At 42.8% G+C, this 16,818-nt stretch overlaps 1 protein-coding gene across 4 annotated transcripts in view; it reads right to left on the bottom strand.

The window, feature by feature from the left end:
* LOC126095759 (transcriptional enhancer factor TEF-1) overlaps positions 1–16,818 on the bottom strand; it is a 759,916-nt gene that overhangs the window by 510,092 nt on the left and 233,006 nt on the right. The window lies entirely within an intron of this gene.

The raw sequence follows: 16,818 nt of genomic DNA, 5'->3' as shown, positions 1-16,818 counted from the left end.
GCCATCTGTATATGTACATATCCCTATCCCGTCACTTCAGTATAATGCGGCATTTTTGAATCATTCTGACTTTCCTCCTACTTCAGATTTTCAGTTTTACAGTTTCACCCGAAAATTATGGGAATATTAGTAATTTTTTTGTTAGCGTTTTCTAACTTTATAAAATAACTTTTTGGATAGCCTGGGTTTAACGATATGAGTTTGTATACTTTGCGTGTACTAATTAAACATTATTATTGCTTAGGTACCAAAGTAACTACATTCGAAACACTCAGATAACTGCCAGTATCTTGAGATAAAATGTGTTTGTGTAATTCTTGTCAAGTTTAGTTCACGACACGTTTTCAAACTCATCGAATCAATCTCTATTACTTCCCCCTCTTGGAAAAATTTCTGCAGGCTGCCAAAGGGTGAGGGATGCGAGCGCTGGTCCTGCGGTGTGCCCACGCTCCACGTGTTGTGGAGGCTGCTATTCGTTGACGATGCGACGCGTGGGTTTCCATTGTGTGCCAGAAGAATGGGCAGCCTGTCTCGCGGCGTGTCACGTCGCCTTCCGTAGCGGCGCGCCGCTACCTGCCAGCACAGGACCAGAAGCACGCTTCCCTCTTGTAGAGTCCACAACTAAAGCGTTCCGTACGCACTGTCCCTTTCACTTACGTCCATCACTGTCATCACTGCAACGCCTAGGCTACGATTTTTCTAGTCTGTAGGTAGCGTTGTCCTTGATTCGGTTAACATTCGTTTACCGCCTCGTCTTATAACTAACAAATATAGCAATGAGGTGGGTGAACGCCTTCACCTAAGGACAGGTAGCAGCGGCGTTAGTAGAGAATTGTCATTGCTAACAGACAAGCAACATTGCCTGAAATAACAGCAGAAATCAATGTGGGCCGTACGACGAACGAATCCGGTAGGACTGTGTGGCGAAATTTGGATTTAATGGGCTATGACAGCAGACGACCGACACGAGTTCCCTTGCTAACAGCACGGCACCGCCTGCAGTGATTCTTCCAGGCTCGTGACCGTATCGCTTGGAGCCTACGCGACTGGGTTTCAGTTGGTAAGAGCCGACGGTAGGGTTGGAATGTGGCGCGACCCTACGAAGCCATGGACCCAGGTTGTCAACAAGCCACGGTGCAAACTGGTCGTGGCTCCATAATGGCGTGGGCTGTGTTTACATGGAAAGGAGGGGTCCTCTACATTAACTGTGCCGTTCGTAACTGGAAATGGTTGTGTTCGGCTATTTGGAGACAATTTGCAGCCATTCATGGACATCATATTCTCAAGTGACGATGGAATTTTTATGGATGATTGTGCGGCAACCGGGCCACAATTGTTCGCGAATGCTTTGAAGAAAAGTCTGGACAGTTCGAGAGACTGATTTGGCTATCCAGATCGACCGACGTAAATCACATCGAACGTTTATGGGACATAATCTAGAGGTCAGTTTGTGCACAAAATCCTGGACCAGCAACATTTTTGCAATCATGGACGACTGTAGAGACAGCATGGATTAGTATTTGTGCATGGGACTTCCAGCGACTTGCTGAGCCCATGCTACGTCGACCTGCAGCATTTCGCCGGGTAAAAAGAGGTCCGACACGATATTAGGAGGTATCCAGTGACTTTTGTCATCTTAGTGTGTTTTGTGCGACTCTCCTCATATATAACTACTGCATCCTGCTTCTATCTGACCCTTCTTACCGTGGTCAAATCTTGGTTTGCCTCTACAATTTTTGCCCACGATACTTTCTTCAAAAAAAAAAAAAAAAATATGTTCAAATGGCTCTGAGCACTATGGGACTTAACAGCTATGGTCATCAGTCCCCTAGAACTTAGAACTACTTAAACCTAACCAACCTAAGGACAGCACGCAACACCTAGTCATCATACTTTCTTCCATCACCAAATTGAAGATTCCTTGATATCCCACAAAAAAGTTTCACGAACTGATCCTACTTTTAGTCATATTGTGACAAATTTATTTTCTTCCAATCCGAATCAGTACCTCTTTACTAGTTACTCGATCGAGCCATCTAATCTTCAGCACTCTTCTGTAGCCTCATATTTCAATAGCCTCTACTCTTTTCTTGTCTTCACAATTGATAGGCCCCATTTCACAGCAATACAGTGCTACATCTCACACGAATGATTTCAAAGAGGGCTTCCTACGACTTCAGTTACATTAGATCTCAACAAATGAATGTCCAAAATGCCAACAAATTTCTTTTCTTCAGAAAAGCATTTTTTGACATTGCCAGTCTGGATGTTATACCCTCTTGACTTCTGCAATCTTCGGTTATTTGGCAACACGAATAATAAAATTCGTTTACTACTTCCAGTCTCTCATTTCATAATATTCAGTTCAAACGAACTTCCAAGTTAAAATATGTCTAATGCAGTTACTTTTTTATTTGAAAGACCTGAAATGGTCAAGTTTATGGAGTTCCTCGGCTCAATTTTTGATGTAAAATTAATTCGTCTTCATCTAATTTTGTTACGAGGAATATCAGTTTCGACTGGTAAGGTAATTATCTCCATTTCTACAGCAGACAAAAAAATGTTCCTAAACAGTTCTAACTACATACAGTATGTACAGCATATAAAAACTGACGGTGTAAATACGTTTATAATTGTTTTATGTTCTGTCAATTTTTGCACACTCCAGGGACTTCAGAAAGCAAGGCACACATGTCGTCGCAAGCTAAGGCCATTCCGCAACAACAATACCGTGTTGTCAGAAATGGAACAACTCTGCTGCAGTACTAATAACAGGTGCATCAAAGAGTGCGAATGGAATGAAATGGTAACTGGAAACGTACTCCAAAGTTGAAGTACGCGGGACAATAAGATTTGGGTGGGCAAAACATCTAAATTTAACGCAGGTGATTTGTGAAATTCAGGTGGTATATGGACCAAATGCAATGTCACGTCCAGTCGTAGTGAAATGATGCCAACAATTTCACATAGGCTGAATAAACATGGACGATGCCGATCGGGAAGTCCAGGTCTCGCACCATGCGATTTCCCTCTTTTCGACAAGCCGAAAGTACTTCGGGGGGAGGGGCGGGGGGAAGGGGGGGGGGCTGGGAAGAAAGATTTTTTTTTACGATAAGGACGTTCACACAGCGGTTGTCTAATGGCTCCGTGACCTAGGAAGGTGTTTCTATTGCCGAGGAATTGAACAATTTGGCAGAACGTTCCGACCGCTGTTTAGAGACATTTGATGACTATGTTGAAAAATACTGTAACATATCCGTGTCAGGATGGGGCGTAGTGCAGCATTCAATAAAAGTTACTTTGCCTGCCACGATAACATGCTACTTTTTGAAGTCTCTTCGTATAGTACGAATTGTACGTAGTTACGAACAATTCTTTTTACTATCTGTTGTAGATCTGACGATGAATGCCTGGACAATCGAAACCGGTCATCTTTGCATTAATTTGCGATCGAGAAAAACGAGTTTTATTTATCACTTCTGGAGATGCTTAAGGGGCTCCGGAACGCCCTATACTTGCAATGTTAAAATAACGCTTATAAATTACATCTTTCCTCACAAAGTATTTGAGGTAGGAAGTTGAACTTTTTACAGATTATTTATTGGAATATGGGCTACAACTTAACACAGGGATTTTACAAAATTTTAGTTCAGTTATTAAAGATGATTTTTTCAATTGTAATGAAAATTCACAACATTTTTTTGCAATTTTTTATTTATATATTCAAAAATATACAGTTTTTTGGAAAAAGGCTGTGTTAAATTATGCAGAAGGTACTGTGTAACATTTACTGAAAGTTTGAAACAAATATGTTTGGAAGATCCTTAGAAAACATGTAATTAGTATGAGAAAATAAAAGTTTTGGGAATCGAGCGACAAAGATTGGATTAACTTTTTAGTGCATTCCAGGTCCATAGGATGGATTATCTTCATCCTCTGCAAACTCCTCCTCCAGCTTCCTCTTGTTCCTCCTCCTGTTTACTCTTGCTTGTATTTCTAGACTCTTTACAGCCCTGTCTGCAGCCCGAAGGCGTTCCTTGTCTAAAGCAAGCATCGCTCGTCTTTATTGTTTACAGTAATAACACATACCTTTGGCTTTCCAACATTTCTCCTTTTCTTAAAAGCCTTCAGAGGATTTCTAATAACTTTACTTTTACTCATTATTATACTTCAACAAAACAGAGACTCAAGAAACAGAATTAATTACGAATATTTTCGAGATAACGACAGAGTAAATAAACATGAAACAATCGACAATCACACCAGCGATATATATTGAACCATCACAGGTTAGCCACAACACATACTTTATCTCACATCACTAAAATGTACCTGATGAACACGGACGTTAATAATAACACCATTTGACAGCAGTTTAACAGCGCCACAGTGGGTCACGCCCATGTAGAACACATTTCAAAAAAAAAAAAAATTTAAAAATAGTTGTAGTCTTCGGAATTGAATAAATTATATATCTATTAAAAGGTAATAGTCTGCAGATTCAGAAAACGCAAAAAAGTAAAAATTGAACTTTTCATGATTTTGAGCCTTTCCGGAGCCCCTTAAAGGAAACTAGGGTTTACACGTTTCGTTTACGCCACTGATGTACGCGAGCGTTTGAGTTGCATAGGTCAGATATGTTCTCAGCAAGGAAAGGAATCGGCTGTATTTAGGTAGGATGTATAACAGGAACCCGTGTTTAAGTTAGCACTTTTCACATATACAAATCACTGTCAGATATGGAACTGAATCGAACGACTTTCTTGCGAACCGCCTATAATTATGTACTTCAACTTATGTAGCTACTACTTCTCATACATTATATGGCTTAACAGTCACGCCCCTAGCAGTGAAAAAGAATACATTACAGGTATTCTGTTTCTCGGGGATATTCTTGCCCACCCACAAGCAGCTTGCTAAGAAGAAAGAGAGAGTGAATAATTTTTTTTTATCTATTTACTATCAGAGAAACAAGGCGTTGCCCAGGCATTTATTTATAGCTATGCTTTCATGCCCGTACCCACGCATTATCTGGCATTGTGCTTACTGTTTACGTCGTCATATCTCCAGAACTGTATGTTGTACAATAATGTATCTTTTTTAGGTACTTGCAGCAGGCTACGTACATACTGTTCGCAAAATGTGCCGTGAACACAGCAGCAGAGAAGTAATAAATTATGTCATGCCTCATGCGGGACTTTAACTGCTTGAAGAGCGGAATAGTAGTAAGCGATAAACTTTTCTCTCTTCATCATTTTGTAGGGAGTTGTTAGCGAGAAAAAAATTTAGGAAAAGTTTGAAATTATGTGTAAAGTTTGTTGCAAGTCGCTAAATGCTCTCATTCTCAAATACTGGGTGAATAAAGTCTAGGAATTGACGCGTTGCGAGACGCCTCTTTTTCATCCCCACCCTTTGGATAGGTAGGTGGGTCTTCCACAGTGACTGTTGCCTGACAGCAAGGTATGTATGTACAAAGTTTGGTTGAAATCGGTCCAGTGGTTTAGGAGGAAGGAGGACATGTGGAACGAACACCGCCCCCCCCCCCCTCTCCCACAATCACATACGTGTTTTTACAATATGTATGTATGTATCGGTTAGTAGGACATGTTCCGAGGCATCAAGGGATCACCAATTTAGTATTGGAGGGCAGCGTGGAGGGTAAAAATCGTAGGGGGAGACCAAGAGATGAATACACTAAGCAGATTCAGAAGGATGTAGGTTGCAGTAGGTACTGGGAGATGAAGAAGCTTGTACAGGATAGAGTAGCATGGAGAGCTGCATCAAACCAGTCTCAGGACTGAAGACCACAACAACAACAACATGTATGCCTACTCAAGATTGTACTTGGAATGGGCCCAATATAACTTTGCATGCGTGGAACTGGAAGTGACGACCTTTCAATGTGGCGTGACTGCTCTGAAGTGATAAATTCTTTGAGAACTGTCGTGCGCAACCACCCTGTATGGGCGGATACGAGGATGGTACAGGATGTTGCTCCTGTTGGGAACCAGCTCACATGGGAATTCGGAACGTAACGTTGCAGGTGAAGTAACTAAAGAGGCCTGCAAGGAGTGTGTAATGTGCCACGTTGTGCTGAGCTTCTACATGCTCTTACATGGACATGAAGCAAATAAGCTTGTGCTAGTGGTTGGAAGACAGGTCGTGCCTGAAGGACTAAAAGCTGCTACTGCCAAAATCAACGATCCGATTGCGACATTCTTTCCTACAGTCTCACACACGTGACGCAGGAACTGCACACACTTATGTAGCGGTCACGGCACTGTATGCCGATATTCTCTTTGTCGTGAGGACTCGCCACAATAAAAAAGTTCGGTAGGCAGTCTCTTCAGTGAAAGTGTTTTACGGAAAGGTATAACCGTTCGGTAGGCAGTCTCTTCAGTGAAAGTGTTTTACGGAAAGGTATAACCGCCACTCGACTGTATGGTATGCTTTATTACACGAGCCGTATTTCAGCCTTAGGCAATAATCAAGTTGTCAAAAATGATCTGACTTCTGTGGATGTATCTTCGGTTTATATAAGCGAAGATATATATTTTATCAATGACTTTATTTAACTGAAGATATATACTTTAACGATAACTTGTGTTTCATTAACATTGAAGTCTGTTTTGGTGTACTCTGTTTACGTACGGAAACTGACAGGAAGATCGGGCACGTCCGCCTAGCGGGGTTCATGACGTGTAAGTACATTAAAAAAAAATTAAATATGTGAATTTTATCCAGCGTAGTGTTTGCTAGTCCCCCATCGGGCGCCTCCCCAGGTGGCGGATAGGGGAAAGCTCTCCAGATATGAAGGGTACTGGGGAAATAAAATACCCGGGATGGACCCAAACTAGCACGGGCAGAAGAGGCTGGCCAAGCCGTGCTGAAGGCAACTCTCCTAGGGGTAGAGCACCCCGTAATCAAGACTCCAGGTCCTCAAGGTTGGGGGCCATGCTGAGGGCTACCAACCCACTCGTGTAAAAACGCTGACCTGTCAGGATACTCAACGCATACCTCGGCAACAGGACACAATATACTGGAACAAAAGTTGGCAAAGTTACACGGATTTCCCTTTGGTTCTCGGAATATCGGAAGTCTATACCCCTTGGAAGTGCCCAAATACTAATAAATGAATTACAGAAATACACGGTACAACTGGCAGCTCTCCAAGAAGTAAGATGGCAAGGAACTGGCTAACTGAAAATAGGAGACGGGACTATGATGTACGGAGATTGCGGTCAACGCCATGAAGTTGGAACTGGATTCTACATTCATAAACCAATAAACGACTCAATACATCACAATTCAGACTCAGTGGTTAGATATTACAGTTCTAAATGCACATGCATCCACAGAAGATAAGCATAATGATATGAAAGAAGAATTCTAGTCAATCGGATCACATGTACAATTTAATAAGTAGGCATAATGTAAAAGTAGTGTTAGAAGATTTTAATGCCAAAGTAGGAAAGGAGAAAATTTACAAACGCACCACTGACAACTTCAGCTTACACGAGAGAAGTTCGTAAAATAACAAATGATCTCGCACTAAGCAGCATAAAATTTCAACACAAACACGTTCACTTACGGACATGGATATCACCAGATGGAGAAGTAGTAAATCAGACTGACCTTGCGGCTATCCAAAGAAGTTCCAGAACAGCATTAAAGATACTAGAACCCGTAGGGGCGCCAATTGTGACACAGACCATATGTTAATCATATCAAAAATGAAAATAAAATTAAAAAGAAAACTGGGTGGAAATGGAGCGGAAATTACTAGATATAACTTAGGAAATCTGGATGAAGAATGTACAAGAGAAAACTTTACCAAAGAAATGGAAAGCAACCTAAGAAATACTAGACTGTCCAACAGGTTCAAATGGCTCTGAGCACTATGGGACTTAACTTCTGAGGTCATCAGTCCCCTAGACCTTAGAACAACTTAAACCTAGCTAAACTAAGGACATCACACACATACAAGCCCGAGGCAGGATTCGAACCTGCTACCGTAGCAGCAGCGCGGTTCCAGACTGTAGCGCCTAGAACCGCTCGGACACTACGGCCGGCTGTCCAACAGGGAACAAGATGTCGAAAGCAGATGAACACCTGAAGAACAGTATTCTGGAAGTATGTTCCAAAGTTACAGGAAAAAGAAAACGAAATAACAAAATTTGGTTTAACAAAAAGCGCCAAGAAAAAGAAGAGAATAAATGCGAGAAAAGTATGGATTACAGAAAGAAACAATATGACACTGAAGGGAAGATATTACAAAATCCGCCAGGAAACACAACGAACCCTAAGACGAGAGAAAATGTAATACTACAACAATATGATAAAAGCAAGGCAGATGTATCAATATTTAAAAAAATTTTGGGTAAATTTACTAAAAGAGAACAGTTTATAAACGATCAGCATGGGACCAAGAGTGACATACAAAAGAGATGGAAGACATACTTTTCACAATTACTCAATTGCAATGATCCACAATCTTACTTTAAATTTGAAGAACCTGATATAGTCGATGTACAGGTTACCATCCGATCAGTAAATTGAATACAACAAGCCATACAGAAATTAAAGAATAACAAGGCTTGTGGCGAAGGCCACATATAAGCCGAGTTATTAATGAATGGAGGATTACAGCTGGAAGCAGAACTACAACCTTTAATAGAAACCATTTGGAAGACAGAAACCATACCTGCAGACTGGAAAGCCGCAATAATATGCCCCATATTTAAGAAGAATGATCCCTTGTATGCAACAACTATAGAGGAATAGCTTTACTGGATGTTACTTATAAAATCCTATAGACGTGCCTATTAAACTGATCCCAGTTACTGAAGAATTAATTGATGACTACCAATTCGGTTTCCGCAGAAGTATATCCACATTAATCATCTTATCACTCTACGACAGATAACTGAAAAGGCGTGGGAATTCAATGTAGATGTACAATTATTATTTGTAGATTTCAAAAAGGCTTATAATAGCATACCTCGAGACACTTCTAAATATAATGAGGGAATTTGAATTACCATCAGAGGTAATCAGATTAATTAAAATCTGTACAGATGAAATTTTATCTGATATCAGACACCTGTAGAAGAAACAGAAATTTAAGGTGTTCACTGGGCTGATAAAAGGAGACGCCATTTCACCTATTTTATTTAACCTCATCTGTAAAACTAATCCACTAGGGATCCAAATGCAGGAGATGAACATTACTAGACTTGCCTAGCAGATGATGTAGTACTAGTAAGTAGTTCCTAAACAGAATTAATCAAAATGATGCAAAATTATCACAAAATTGCTGAGAAAGCACGATTACATGTTAATGCAGAAAAGACAGAATATCTGGTCATAAGTAAGAAAAACCAAGGTGATGCACCTTTGCTTGTAGAGGGATTCACTTTCAAAACAGTTGACCGCTTCAAAGTTCTTGGGAAGTCTGTTTAGTAACAATAATGGAACGGATATAGAAGTAGATGCCCGAGTAGCAACAGCGAACAAAACACACTTTAGTTTTATCAAAATCTTACGGATAAGATCACTTAGTACTACCTTCAAAATCAGCTTTTATCAGTCCACCATTCTACCATTAACATTATACGCACGTGAATACTAATATTTAGAAAAAAAATACTAAGAAAAACTTAATATTTAAAAAAAATACTAAGAAAAATTTCTGGTCCAGTATTGATGAAGATAACATGGAATGGAGGATAAGAAAAAATGAAGAAGTAAGAGCTGTACAAACACCGTAACACTGTAGATGTGCTAAAGAAGAGAAGGTTGAACTGGGCAGGCCATATAGCAAGAATGACAGAAAACATACTACCGAAAATAGCATTCGGAAGGACAATAGAGGGAATGAGAGGAAGACCCAGAAATAGGTGGAGAGAGAACATCCGGGAGGACACATCTAGGATGAACACGAATACTGAATGTACAAACAGTGCACTCAACAGAAGGAAATGGAAGAGGCTTGTAGAGCAGGGGTATGGACGATAGGGCCCTTGTCACTCGTAAATAAAATAAAAATGTGAATTTTACTGTTCAGGCAACCACTTTCGACGCTCTAACCACGTCACCTTCAGGCTTGTCGCATGAATAACACGAAGTACCACTCGTGCATGTGTAAGACAGGGCACCAATATTCGTATCGACTTATCTGTAAACATGCTGCAACGTCGTTCAGTGTCACTCGGCGGTTTTTCTTCACTATGGCTTCAACTGCTGCAGTGATCTGTGGAGTCACAAGTCGTTGTGCCTGACCTAGACGAGGAACATCTTCCACTGAAGTCACACCATTTGCGAACTTCCTACTCCAATCGTAGACTTGCTGCTGTGACAAACATGCATCATCGTACTGAACCTTCATTCGTCGATGAATTTCAAAAGGTTTCACACCTTCACTACGCAAAAACCGAATAACAGAACGGTGTTCTTCCCAGGTGCAAGTCGCAACTTACAGGGTAACGGCGCGAAATTTCGATTTGTTACTACAAATTTAAGGTTTTCATTTGACTCGCCCTCGTATATCTTGTTCTGTTCCTTAGGTATTGAAATTAATATGGAATGAAAAACAGAAGTCTATATTTGAATACGAAGATGCTTCTGTCGCAAATAGAAAGATCTTGTTGTTCCCAAGACGACGTTGTTGGCTGTTTTCTTTATGTGAAGACTAAAACAAAGTTTATATTTACGTGTACTGGTCTGTCATTTCAGGAAGGCAAATTTAAGATCACTATCGACGGAAGAAAATACAAAGAATATATAAAGTAGGTCAGTGGCTCAGGTTGCAATGACAGCAACTGGTAGCATCGGCTGTCGGTAGGTTCGGGAAGTAACCGCAGGCATCATTGCGTGACGCAAAGGGAACCCGGCAGAGCGACGTCGCGTGTCGATCTGGCACGTGTCCGATGGGCAGACAGCCGATTGTGCACGTGTCGCCGGAGGTCAATAGCGCGGCGTGACAGGAACACGACAGCCCAGCCGAACACAACGATCGAAGTCGCCGCGCTTATTCCTTCGGGCCACAGCCTCGGCTTTGTACTACTTATTGTTAACGGACGCATTTATTCAATAATGAGAGCAATATCTTACTTCTTACCTCAGCTGATGAAGGAAAACCACCGGAAATGAAGTGAAATGATCGTGTGGCACTGTTGGCCGGGAGGCCCCATCCTGGTAAATCCGGCCGCCGAGTGCAAGTCTTATTTCAGTCGACGCAGCATTGGGCGACTTGCGTGCCGGTGATGAGGATTAAATGATGATGAGGATAACACAACATCCGGTCCAAGAGCGCAGGAAATCTACAAACCGGCCTGGAATCGAACCCGGGCGCGCTGCATGGGAGGCAAGCACGTTACCACTCAGTTAAGCAGGCGGACACCACCGGCAACAAACGACGATGGGCTGACTAGGACGAGCAGCAGGGCCGAAGTAACACTGAGCAGCAGGATAACTGGCGATGGTAAATAGAAGGGGTAGAAAATGCAGGGAGGTAAGAGTTTCTAAAAAGAGAAACATTTTAACAGCTAATATAAATTAAGTGCTTGGAAGTATTTGTATTTAGTGTACCTTTATGTGGAAGTGAAACTTACGCAATAAGCTCTACAGATGAGAAGACAACAGAAGTTTTTGAAATATTAGATGGGTATATTGAAAAACTGATGAAGAGGTACTGAATCGAACTGAAGAGAGGAGGGTTCTTTCGACAAAACTTGACTAAAATGAGGGATAGTTTGATAGGTTACATTCTGTGGTAATGGGAGGGGTTGCGGCGAGAGAAATCGTAGAGCTGGAGGGAGACCAAGGCTTCACTACAATGAGCAGGTTGAAGTGGAAGTTGGCTGCAATAGTTGTGAATAGAAAAAGACAGTGAGAATGAGTGAAGTTTCATGTTTCGTCGCAGACGAAGAGACTTGCACAGGATGCACTAGAGTGGAGAGTTGCAAAAAACCAGTTTTAGGACGGGAGACGACACCACTGTGCCGTGTCGATGTGCATCAACATCCTTATCGAAGTTACAAATTTTATTGTTTACATATATGTTGACAGAAGTGACAAATGAAAATTTGTATCAATGCCTGGATTGAACTTGGGTCCCCTGCTCACTAGGCAGATGCGCTAACTACTAAGCCATTGTAACACAACTGCACTGGCTACCCGAGCATGCCTCCCTCCTCAGTTCCCTCTCCCGCCTCAGGCCATATTCGAGAACAGCACTGCAGAGGCTCTTCAACTATATTGGAGTACCACCTCAGCATCGAAATCCAGGCATAGGTATTTTTAATCAAATAAAACTTTATCGTCCCATAGACCTTCTGAAGTTCCAAACATAGATGATGCATATACACCGACTGAAGCGACAAAAGAAAATTTGTACCAAGGCCGGGATTCAATCTCAGGTCTCCTGCTCCCTAGTCAGATAAGTTGAAAACTACGCCACCACGGCACAGTGGCTTTGCACAAATGTACTGCTGAATAGCTGAGGCGCTATTTAAATATGGTTGGAGAGGCTCTGTCATGCTGTTGTTTAGGGGGAATACCAATTGGGCGGAGAATCTGAATCGAGAAGGGAGGCGTGCTAGGGTAGTCAGTGTAGTTGTGCAAAGCCACGGTGTCAGGTTGGTGTAGTGGTTAGTGCATCTGCCTAGTGAGCAGACAACGCGGTTTCGAATCCCGGCCTAGGTACACATTTTCAATTGTTACTTCAGTCTACATATACAAAACACAGATGTTTGAAACTTGAAAATGTCCTTGGAATCACATACTTTTGTTTGCTTAAAAACTTTGCTTCACTTCAACTGTTTGCAGAACTACTTCACACAAAGCTCATACAGGGTTGGTTGAAATTATCGAAAAACCCGAGAAAAGCATGCTTGAACATAAAAGTACATCCCAGTCAAGCCTGCAGGTAGCTCTGAGACGGATGAGTCACATTAATTTGAGTATCCCCTATGTGGTTAACTCACAGAGGGCAAGTGGCAGCACAAACAGTGGAGGGACGTGGGAAATAGTGCAGTACTGTCGTAATGCGCAATTGAAGCAATTTATCTGACGTCTGAAAGGGCATGGTGATGAGCTTTCGGACCATGGGTGGAAGCCTTTCCCAAACGGCTAAGTCTGTAAACCGTTCGTGCGTGGCAAAATGGCGCTATTCAAAACAGGTGCCGCAGCCAATGTGGTGCACGACGGGCCATAGATGACACGGATGAAAGGCAGCAACGAAGATGTGTAGGGGGTGAATAGACGTGCAACTGTTGAGCAACTGACCGCCCAGATGAACCGAGGGGCTATCAAATGCGTCTCCTCATTGACCGCCGAACGAACGCTGTTGCGTATGGCCCTTCGCAGTAGGCGCCTGGTTCATGCAACCATGCTGACTGCTGTTATCGGTGGCGAAGGCTGGTATTTGCACGCCATTACCGCAACTGCACATCAACTGAGTGACGGCAGGTGGTCTTTTCATATGAATCACGTTTTATTTTCCATCAGAAGTCTTTTGCGTGTATGGCGTGAAAAGTCTAAAAGCAAACGCCCTACAACAGTCGTCGGAAGGGCCCACACCATAGGAGGGAGGGAGTGCTATGGTCTGGGTGATCTCGTCATTATGGAAGGTACAATGGATCAACATAGCCGACCGTGGTGGCCGAGAGGTTGTAGGCGATTCAGTCCGGAACCGCGCGGCTGCTACGGTCGCAAGTTCGAATCCTGCCTCGGGCATTGATGTGTGTGATGTCCTTAGGTTAGTTAGGTTTAAATAGTTCTAAGTTCTAGTGGACTGATGACCTCAGATGTTAAGTCCCCTAGTGCTCTGAGTCATTTGAACCATTTTTTGGATCAACACAAGCGTCCATCTGTCCTAGGGGCCATGCCCACCCCTACATGCCGTTCGTTTCGGCAAGATGGCATTTACCAACACGATAAAGCAATGTATCTTACAGGACGCAGTGCACGTGCTTGGTTCGAAGAACATCAGAATGAGTTTACTGTAATACTCTGGCCACCAAACTTACCGGATTAAAACCCAATCGAGAATCTGTCGGTCCACGCCGATCGGACTGTTCCGCCATCCTCAACCGAGAAAGCTAGCGCAGCTGACCACGGCACTGGAGTCTCATGGTTCCAGATCCCCGTTGGTACCTTTAAAAACCTCACTGATTCTCTTCCTGCACGTCTCGCGGAGGTCCGCGCTGTAAAAGGTAAGTATTCAGCCTGCTGACAGATGGTCACACTGTTGTGACAATTGTCTACTTGACCACAAACCGAACCAGTGGAATTTCCTCAACACGTTGCATGTATCGGTCGTTGTCAGAACAGTGTCCTATGTAGTTATGAGTGCTTTATGTCGGAGGTAAGTGAACTGGAACGTGGGCATGTTGTTGGTGCTCGCATGGTGGGTATTTCCGTAACGGAGTCGAAGTCTTCGGTTTTTCGAAGATTCGTACCGCATGCAGGGAAAGCGGTAAAACATCATCCGCTACTCCACAACGCGGATAAAAGTATGTGCTGAGTGATCGTAACAGATGGTCACTGCAGAAGAGTATGACCAAAAATAGGGGACGACAGCTGCGAAAGTCACTACAGAACTGAATGTTGCACTCGCCAACTCTGTCAGTACCAAAACAAAACGAAGAGAGCTCTCCACAAGCTGGGTATTGCAGGGCAAGCTGGAATTCCAAAACCACCTGAGTATGATTCAGATGCCCCTAATAGGAAAACGTGGTGCCGAAAACATAAAACCTGGACTATGGAACAATGGAAGTTAGTTATTTGGTCGGATGAGCCTTTTGCACTCTGGTCCCAACTTGTATCCGAGTTTACGTTCCAAGAAAGAAACATGGCAGGAACTCTGTGATGATATGAGCGGCCATATCGTGATATTTTGTGGGCCCCATGATTACTCTGCAGGATGGCATTACTGCCAAGCATTATTTGACCAGTTTGGCTGATAAGGTCATCCCATGGTACAATGCCTGTTCCCCAATGGTAATGCTGTATTCCAGGACGACAGGGCCACTGTTCACAGAGCTCGGATCGTGCAGGACTGGTTTTGGAAGCACGAGGGTGAACTGACGCGTTTCCCCTGGCCGTCACCTCATCTTAATATTATTGATCCTTTCTGGTTTATTTTGGGAGGAAAGATGCCTGATCGCTCTCAACCTCCATCATTCTTACCCGAGCTTGCTGCTATTTTGCACGAAGAACGGTGTAAATTCCCTTGAAAATAATACATGAGCTCTGTTTGTCCATTCCAAGACGGTTAAATGCTATTATGAATGTGAACGGGCCTCCTACACCGTATTAGTCATGGTAATGTGTTGTTTTTGATGATTCCATATTTTTGTCCATCGCCTGTATCTTTTGGCCGTAACAGTCATGCATTTTGTTCAATATGAATAGTCACTCTACTGTATAATTCGGGTGCCGTATTTCGGAAAGACTGCTGCCTTCGTAGTCAAAGAACAATGGCAGTCTTGTAAAGCTGGATATTCAATTTTAAACGCTCCATTAATATGTATGCTCTCTATACTTCTCTTACTGTATCACATGCCGGTTCTTCTACACGCGTGTACTCCCTTTGCTTCTTTCTTTCTTCGCTTTTCTCATTCAAGAAGTGTGTTACAAGTTTGTAGTTGGCTAGATGGGTTTTCTCATCCTCCCAAAATAGTCATTAATTCACTGTGTTTTGGCTTCCGTTCTACTGACCATTCCTTGTCAGTTTTCATTCTAAGACTTCCCACGAATCTGTTGTTCTGTATTAGTGTCCCTTAAGCTAGAGTGTATGTTATGATTTCTTCTGTGATGTTCATGTCTTGTGAATCTTCCTTAATTTCTTCTAACCACGTGATTTTGATCTCCTATTAATTAACAACTTTTATTAGCCTTTGGGTGAGAGTTCTATGGTGCATTCTATTAATTATGAAAACAATGTTTGTTTAGAACTTTGTCCTATTTGAATGAACTGTTGCTCACACATTGGAGAAATGCCCTGGACTTGAAGAAGTCCATTTTACGCCAAATACCACATCTAATTACAGTTAAATGTATTATTTTGACCGCCGAACTATGTCTCCACGGACCCGCAATTAAAAGGCTTGTACGGCAGTTACGCAAGCGCCTGCGCCCCTCAAATGGAACAATATTTGAGAGATTGTACTAAAAACATGATAGAGGGAGCTCATGTACGGATAACCTGGGCGCATGCCTTTCCTAGAAGAATCTTTCAACAGGTCATCGCTTTCCCCCATCATCTTGCCTATACTGAACACCACCTTTATCCTGTACTTCCTAGTGTTTTACCATCTAGATTTTTCTTTATTTTAAAATAGATCATCTATGGCGACTTGCTAGTAATTCGAATCGGAGAACGATACAGTTTGCGTGATCTGAGGCCAGAGTACAAATCGTTAAAATGAACTGTAATGGTCATTTTAGTCCCTCTATTGGTATCCACAACATATTATGCACAGATGAAATGTTGTAACTAGTCTACCGAAAACCACAGAGAAAGCCGCCAACGTAACTTGCGCGAGACTCGAGCGGCCCAGCTGGGAAGATAGAGGACAGCCGAGAAAGTGAGTGCAGCGCAGCCAGTAGCGGACGCCAATCGTTTCCCGTTAGCGGCGGCGGCGGCGGCGGCGGCAGCAGCAGCAGCAGCAGCAGCAGCTAAGAGAGCTGATTTACGAGCAAGCCGGAGCAACCAGTCGCGGCAGCAACAGCGGAGAAATGGAGAGGGGCAGCTTTTTGCTCTCTGCTCGCTGGCTCGCCTCAACTTGGCCTCGGCGCTCGCCGTCTGCTTCG

Source organism: Schistocerca cancellata, chromosome 8 (genome assembly GCF_023864275.1).
Source record: "Schistocerca cancellata isolate TAMUIC-IGC-003103 chromosome 8, iqSchCanc2.1, whole genome shotgun sequence".
NCBI classification, from domain to species: domain Eukaryota; kingdom Metazoa; phylum Arthropoda; class Insecta; order Orthoptera; family Acrididae; genus Schistocerca; species Schistocerca cancellata.
The sequence above is the reverse complement of the archived record's forward strand: the minus strand, read 5'-3'. Positions and strand labels throughout refer to the sequence as shown.